The following is a 7742-nucleotide window of genomic DNA, read 5'->3' as shown; positions in this document are numbered from 1 at the left end:
TGCCACAAAGCTCCAGCGCTGCTGCATCAGATAGATAACAGGACTAGAAGAGGAGGGCCAGCATAAAATGGCCCTTCTCTTTTGGGTATTAGGTTCTAGACACTTGACAGGTTCCCTAAGGATTGCTAGGCAGATTCTGCTGCTTACTTTCAGTATCAAGGAGCAGGCTTGGCCTGGGTCCATAATCCCTAGAATGAGGAACTCTACCATCATGGCTGGAGAGCATCTCAGGTGCGGAGCCAAATTATATTGTGTTTCTCTAGACATGGGAATTAACCGGAGTTAGTCTTATCTTTGTAAAGTAAAAACCAGATGAACTACAAGTTCAGATACTCCCACTCGCCATAATATGCACTGAATTTTGTATGCAGAATGGGTTCACTTAAGTTCTCTATGATCTTATCACTTAACGGATAACATGCTTGTGAACCCCAAAAATCTGAGACAGGTCTCAGCTAATTTAGAAAGTTTATTTTGCCAAGATTGAGGATGCATGCCCATGACACAGCCTCAGGAGGTCCTGAAGACATGTGTCAAAGGTGATCAGAGCACAGTTTGGTTTTATAAATTCTAGGGAGACATGAGACATCAATCAACATATACAAGATAAACATTGGCTCGGTCTGGAAAGGCGGGACAACTCAAAGCAAAGGCGGGAGGACTCAAAGTGGGGAGGGGGCTTCCAGGTCATAGGCAGATAAGGGACAGATGGTTGCATTCTTCTGAGTTTCTGATTAGCCTTTCCAAAGAAGGCAACCAGATATGCATTTATCTCAGTGAGCAGAGGGGTGACTTTGAATAGAATGGGAGGCAGGTTGGCCCTAAGCAGTTCCCAGCTTGACTTTTCCCTTTAGCTTAGCGATTTGGGGGCCCCAAGATTTATTTTCCTTTCAAATTTCCCCCTTTATCTTTTTAAAAATCTTTTGGAGAAAGGACTTTAGAAGAAAATGAGTCTCTGGTCTCACATTTTCTCTATCTTTCATGTTTAGGATGGTTTATTCCTAGACAGGTAGGTCCCGAGTTATTAGGAAAGCTCATTTTCAGCAGGTTGTGAAGTCTTATATTCTATGAAGAGAAAATAGGGGGAGGAAGGGAGAAAAGCAACATCAAACTAAAGAACAATCCTGGGAAATCAATATAGGCCACATTACTATGAAGTCCATATATCAGTAGGCAGGTATGAAAGTGGCTTATGTATGTAAACAGGTTGCTGTTACTTTCTTCTGAAGTTTAGTTGTCTAGCTTCAGTTCACAGGGCTTTACAAAAGCACAGCTTAGTTTTTGGTGGTTCCAAATTAGGAAAAATGGGGGAAAAAAAGAAGGAAAAAATGGAAAACATTATTTTGCAGGCTTGTAGCCAAGAAAAATTAGAATTCAGTCCAAACTGTAGAAAATAATAAAAATTGAAAAACATTAGACAAGACTAGAATCTAACAACAGGTGTTGTATTCATCCATTTTCATGCTGCTGATAAAGACATACCCAAGACTGAGTAATTTATAAAGAAAAAGGGGTTTAATGGACTCACAGTTTCATGTGGCTGGGGAGGTCTCACAATCATGGCAGAAGGCAAAAGTCATGTCCTACATGGCGGCAGACAAGAGAAAATTAGAACCAAGCAAAAGGGATTTCCACTTATAAAACCATCAGATCTCATGAGACTTATTCACTACCATGAGAACAGTATGGGGGAAACTGCCCCCAACAACATGATTCAATTATCTCCCACCAGGTCCTTCCCACAACGTGTGGGAATTATGGGAGCTACAATTCAAGATGAGATTTGGGTGGGGACACAGCCAAACCATATTAAGTGTACTACAGTTTTTGAAATATAATTTTTCTCTCTCCAGTTTTCCATTTTTACAAAAGACAAATCATGGTAGGACTGATTTGCTTTATTATACTTGGCTTGATTATTTGTATATAGTGCAGCAAGAATAATTATTTATTTTTTACATACGCTTTTAAATTGGCTTTGATGGAACTTTGTTCCATAGAAGGAATCTCACATAAGACTTTTTTAAAGCTGAGCCCAGCCATGGATTTGGACCATCAAATACTTATGAGTTGGGTGAATTCCTCTCTTCTTCAGGTTCCAAGATAAACTTGGGGCTCCTGAGCCTGTCAGAAAGTGACATTCTTTATTTACCACAGGTCAGGAACCCTGTACAGGGACTGTGCAGACAAAGATATAAGGCCAGTTTTTCCAAGGGGCTTATATTGGCTCCATAAGTCAAGTTTGATTCCTTAAAGGAAAGCACACCATTCCAGTCAAAGCCTTGGTAAAATAACCAGTTTCTCCAATTGTGTCCTGTTACAAATGAAAACAGATTCTTATTGTACTTATGCAAATAACTATTATCATAAATTAAGAATACTCACAGGCCAGGTGCAGTGGCTCACACCTGTAATCCCAGCACTTTGGGACGCCGAGGCGAGTGGATCACAAGATCAGGAGTTTGAGACCAGCCTGGCCAATATGGTGAAACCCCGCCTCTACTAAAAATATAAAAATTAGCCAGGCGTGGTGGTGGGTGCCTGTAGTCCTAGCTACTCGGGAGGCTGAGGCAGCAGAATTGCCTGAACCCGAGAGGCAGAGGTTGCAGTGAGCTGAGATCACGTCATTGCTCTCCAGCCTGGGTGACAGAGCAAGCCTCCATCTCAAAAAAAAAAAAAAAAAAAAGAATATTCACAAATAGTTCCCAAATTATGTAGAAATCAGGTAGAGAGAAACAAAGGGAATATACTTTACTCAATTGTTAAAAGCTGTAAATAGCTTAAAAGTCTTTTTGACTCTGAAAAACAAAACAAAGGATCAGCAACGTTTTATTCTATTAGTTTAGTCCATGCAGTTAATTCCTATTCTGTTTGATATTCAGGAGCATTTCAACTCTCTATGAGCCCTGAAAGTTTCTCCTCTATTCTGATGTCACAATCTCCAAAGCTATCAGAAAACTGCATTCAAGAGCACCTGTTAAGAGTTTTATAGCTGATTATAAAACCACCTTCTAAAGAGGACCAAAACAAGACAAGAAGGGCAGCCATAGTCAAAGACACAATTGACAAGGAAATTTGTTACCTCTGTGTCACACAATAATTTAACATAACAATTATAATTATTACTGATAACATACACTAAGTCATATCAGAATTATAGGAGTTTCCCATAATTTTGGAACACATACCAGCAACATATTTATACAAATACGGCCCAAAGAAAAACCAAACACCATTTCATATTTGACAATGCTTCCTGTATAATTTCTATATCAAATAAGCCAAACATGTCATTTTTTGACTTTAGGGATCCTACTAATAATATCTTAAAGGATTAATTAGGTCAGAAATGAAAATGTATAATTTGATTTTGGAAAGTTCGTCAAATATCAAAGGTTTAAAATACTTGATACCAGGCCAGGCATGGTGGCTCATTCCTGTAGTCCCAGCACTTTGGGAGGCCAAGGTGAGTGGGTCACCTGAGGTCAGGAGTTTGAGACCAGCCTGGCTAATATGGTGAAACCCCATCTCCACTAAAAATACAAAAAATTAGCCAGGTGTGGTGGTGCACTTCTGTAGTCCCAGCTACTTGGAAGGCTGAGGCGGGAGAATCGCTTGAACACAGGAGGCAGAGGTTGCAGTGAGCTGAGATCATGCCATTGCACTCCAACCTGGGCAACAGAGCGAGACTCCATTTTAAAAAGTAATAATAATAATAATAATAATTAATAAATAAATAAAACACTTGATATCACAAAATGGGATTACAGGCCATTGTAAAGTAAGTCATTCATTTAACCAAAGTGATAACTCAAGGATTTCAAAAAAGAGAAAACCTTCATTCTTTGAGAGAGAAGACTTAATTTTCCAAATAATAAGCCCTAATAAAAACAGCATGAAGCCAATTAAATTTGTTTTTCAAATGTTACCCATATGCTAGTCTTGCAGAGGTGTGACTTTGACATTAATGGTTAATTTGTAGAGAAACTGAACTTATTTTATCTCTTAAAATCGGCCCTCACAATCTCACATGCCCACCTCTTCCACAATAGTCCCTGGGCCTTGTGGAGTTGAATGGCTTTAATTTCTGGGCCTGTGTCTCAAGAATGTAGTTTATTTTGATTGGCATCTTCTATGGGGCCTGAAGATGAGGCTTTAATTGCTGTCAGTGTTTAAGAGTTAGAAAGGGATGGCCGAATAGGAACTGCTCCAGTCTACAGCTCCCAGTGTGAGTGACGCAGAAGATGGGTATTTCTGCATTTCCAACTGAGGTACAAGGTTCATCTCACTGGGACTTGTTGGACAGTGGGTGCAGCCCATGTGAGTGTGAGCCAAAGAAGGGCGGGGTATCACCTCACCCTGGAAGCACAAGGGTTCGGAGAATTCCCTTTCCTAGCAAAGGGAAGCCGTGACAGACGGTACCTGGAAAATCGGGACACTCCCACCCTAATACTGCGCTTTTCCAATGGTCTTAGCAAACGGCACACCAGGAGATTATATCCCATGCGTGGCTTGGAGGGTCCCATGCCCATGGAGCCTTGCTCACTGCTAACACAGCAGTCTGAGATTGAACTGCAAGGTGGCAGTGAGGCTGAGGGAGGGGCGTCTGCAATTGCTGAGGCTTGACTAGGTAAACAAAGTGGCCGGGAAGCTTGAACTGGGTGGAGCCCACTGCAGCTCTAGGAGGCCTGCCTGCCTCTGTAGACTCCACCTCTGGGGTCAGGGCACAGCTGAACAAAAGGGAGCAGAAACTTCTGTAGACTTAAACGTCCCTGTCTGACAGCTTTGAAGAGAGTAGTGGTTCTCCCAGCACGGAGTTTGAGATTTGAGAACTGACAGACTGCCTCCTCAAGTGGGTCCCTGACCCCCGAATAGCCTAACTGGGAGACACCTCCCAGTAGGGGCCGACTGACACCTCATACAGCCGGGTGCCCCTCTGAGACGAAGCTTCTAGAGGAAGGATCAGGCAGCAACATTTGCTGTTCTGCAATATTTGCTGTTCTGCAGCCTCCGCTAGTGATAGCCCGGCAAACAGGGTCTGGAGAGGACCTCCAGCAAACTCCAACAGACCTGCAGCTGAGGGTCCTGACTGTTAGAAGGAAAACTAACAAACAGAAAGGAATAGGATCAACATCAATAAAAAGGACATCCACACCAAAACCCCATCTGTAGGTCACCATCATCAAAGACCAAAGGTAGATAAAACCACAAAGATGGGGAGAAACCAGAGCAGAAAAGCTGAAAATTCTAAAAGTCAGAGCACCTCTTCTCCTCCAAAAGAATGCAGCTCCTCACCAGCAATGGAACAAAGCTGGACGGAGAATGACTTTGACAAGTTGACAGAAGTAGGCTTCAAAAGATCAATAAGTAAAACAAACTTCTCCGAGCTAAAGGAGGATGTTCAAACCCATCGCAAAGAAGCTAAAAATATTGAAAAAAGATTAGACAAATGGATAACTAGAATAAATAGCATAGCGAAGACCTTAAATGACCTGATGGAGCTGAAAACCATGGCACGAGAACTACATGATGCACGCATAAGCTTCAGCAGCCGATTAGATCAAATGGAAGAAAGGGTATCAGTGACTGAAGATCAAATGAATGAAATGAAGTGAGAAGAGAAGTTTAGAGAAAAAAAGAGTTAAAAGAAATTAACAAATCCTCCAAGAAATATGGGACTATGTGAAAATACCAAATCTTTGTCTGATTGGTGTACCTGAAAGTGACGGGGAGAACCAAGTTGGAAAATGCTCTTCAGGATATTATCCAGGAGAACTTCCCCAACCTAGCAAGGCAGGCCAACATTGAAATTCAGGAAATACAGAGAATGCCATAAAGATACTCCTTGAGAAGAGCAACCCCAAGACACATAATTGTCAGATTCACCAAGGTTGAAATGACAGAAAAAATGTTAAGGGCAGCCAGAGAGAAAGGTCGCGTTACCCACAAAGGGAAGCCCATCAGACTAACAGCGGACCTCTCAGCAGAAACTCTACAAGCCAGAAGAGAGTGGGGGCCAATATTCAACATTCTTAAAGAAAATAATTTTCAACCCAGAATTTCATATCCAGCCAAACTTCATAGGTGAAGGAGAAATAAAATCCTTTATAGACAAGCAAATGCTGAGGGATTTTGTCACCACCAGCCTTACAAGAGCTCCTGAAGGAAACACTAAACATGAAAAAGAACAACTGGTACCAGCCACTGCAAAAACATGCCAAATTGTAAAGACCATTGATGCTAGGAAGAAACTGCATCAACTAACAAGCAAAATAACCAGCTAACATCATAACGACAGGATCAAATTCACATATAACAATATTAACCTTAAATGTAAATGGGCTAAATGCCCCAATTAAAAGACACAGACTGGCAAATTCGATAATGAGTCAAGATGCATCATCAGTGTGCTGTATTCAGGAGACCCATCTCATGTGCAGAGACACACATAGGCTCAAAATAAAGGGATGGAGGAAGATCTACCAAGCAAATGGAAAGCAAAAGAAAAGCAGGGGTTGCAATCCCAGTCTCTGATAAAACAGACTTTAAGCCAACAAAGATCAAAAGAGACAAAGAAGGCCATTACATAATGGTAAAGGGATCAATTCAACAAGAAGAGATAACTATCCTAAATATATATGCACCCAATACAGGAGCACCCAGCTTCATAAAGCAAGTCCTTAGAGACCTACAAAGAGACTTAGACTTCCACACAATAATAATGGAAGACTTTAACACTCCACTGTCAACATTAGACAGATCAATGAGACAGAAAGTTAACAAGGATATCCAGGACTTTAACTCAGCTCTGCACCAAGCAGACCTAATAGACTTCTACAGAACTCTCCACCCCAAATCAACAGAATATACATTCTTCTCAGCACCACATGGCACTTATTCCAAAATTGACCACATAGTTGGAAGTAAAGCACTCCTCAACAAATGTAAAAGAACAGAAATTATAACAAACTGTCTCTCAGACCACAGTGCAATCAAATTAGAACTCAGGATTAAGAAACTCACTCAAAACCGCTCAACTACATGGAAACTGAACAACCTGCTCCTGAATGGCTATTGAGTAAATAACTAAGTGAAAGCAGAAATAAAGATGTTCTTTGAAACCAATGAGAACAAAGACACGACGTACCAGAATCTCTGGGACACATTTAAAGTAGTGTGTAGAGGGAAATTTATAGCACTAAATGCCCACAAGAGAAAGCAGGAAAGATCTAAAATTGACACCCTAACATCACAATGAAAAGAACTAGAGAAGCAAGAGCAAACACATTCAAAAGCTAGCAGAAGGCAAGAAATAACTAAGATCAGAGCCAGAACTGAAGGAGATAGAGACATGAAAAACCCTTCAAAAAATCAATGAATCTAGGAGCTGGTTTTTTGAAAAGATCAACAAAATTGATAGACCACTAGCAAGACTAATAAAGAAGAAAAGAGAGAAGAATCAAATAGACTCAATAAAAAATGATAAAGGGGATGTCACCACCAATCCCACAGAAATACAAATGACCATCAGAGAATACTATAAACACCTCTATGCAAATAAACTAGAAAATCTACTTTCCTGGACACATACACCCTCCCAAGACTAAACCAGAAAGAAGTTGAATCCCTGAATAGACCAATAACAGGCTCTGAAATTGAGGTAATAATTAATAGCCTACCAACCAAAAAAAGTCCAGGACCAGATGGATTCACAGCCGAATTCTACCAGAGGTACAAAGAGG

At 40.9% G+C, this 7742-nt stretch overlaps 1 long non-coding RNA gene across 1 annotated transcript in view; it reads right to left on the bottom strand.

Annotated features, from left to right (window-relative positions):
* Positions 1 to 949: 949 nt before the first annotated feature.
* LOC129393830 (uncharacterized) overlaps positions 950 to 7742 on the bottom strand; it is a 59119-nt gene continuing 52326 nt past the window's right edge. The window contains exon 3 of the long non-coding RNA XR_008620909.2: positions 950 to 1583. This is a non-coding gene — a long non-coding RNA (uncharacterized LOC129393830). The remainder of the gene's footprint in view (positions 1584 to 7742) is intronic.

The sequence above is a fragment of the Pan paniscus genome, chromosome 15 (assembly GCF_029289425.2).
Source record: "Pan paniscus chromosome 15, NHGRI_mPanPan1-v2.0_pri, whole genome shotgun sequence".
NCBI classification, from domain to species: domain Eukaryota; kingdom Metazoa; phylum Chordata; class Mammalia; order Primates; family Hominidae; genus Pan; species Pan paniscus.
The sequence above is the reverse complement of the archived record's forward strand: the minus strand, read 5'-3'. Positions and strand labels throughout refer to the sequence as shown.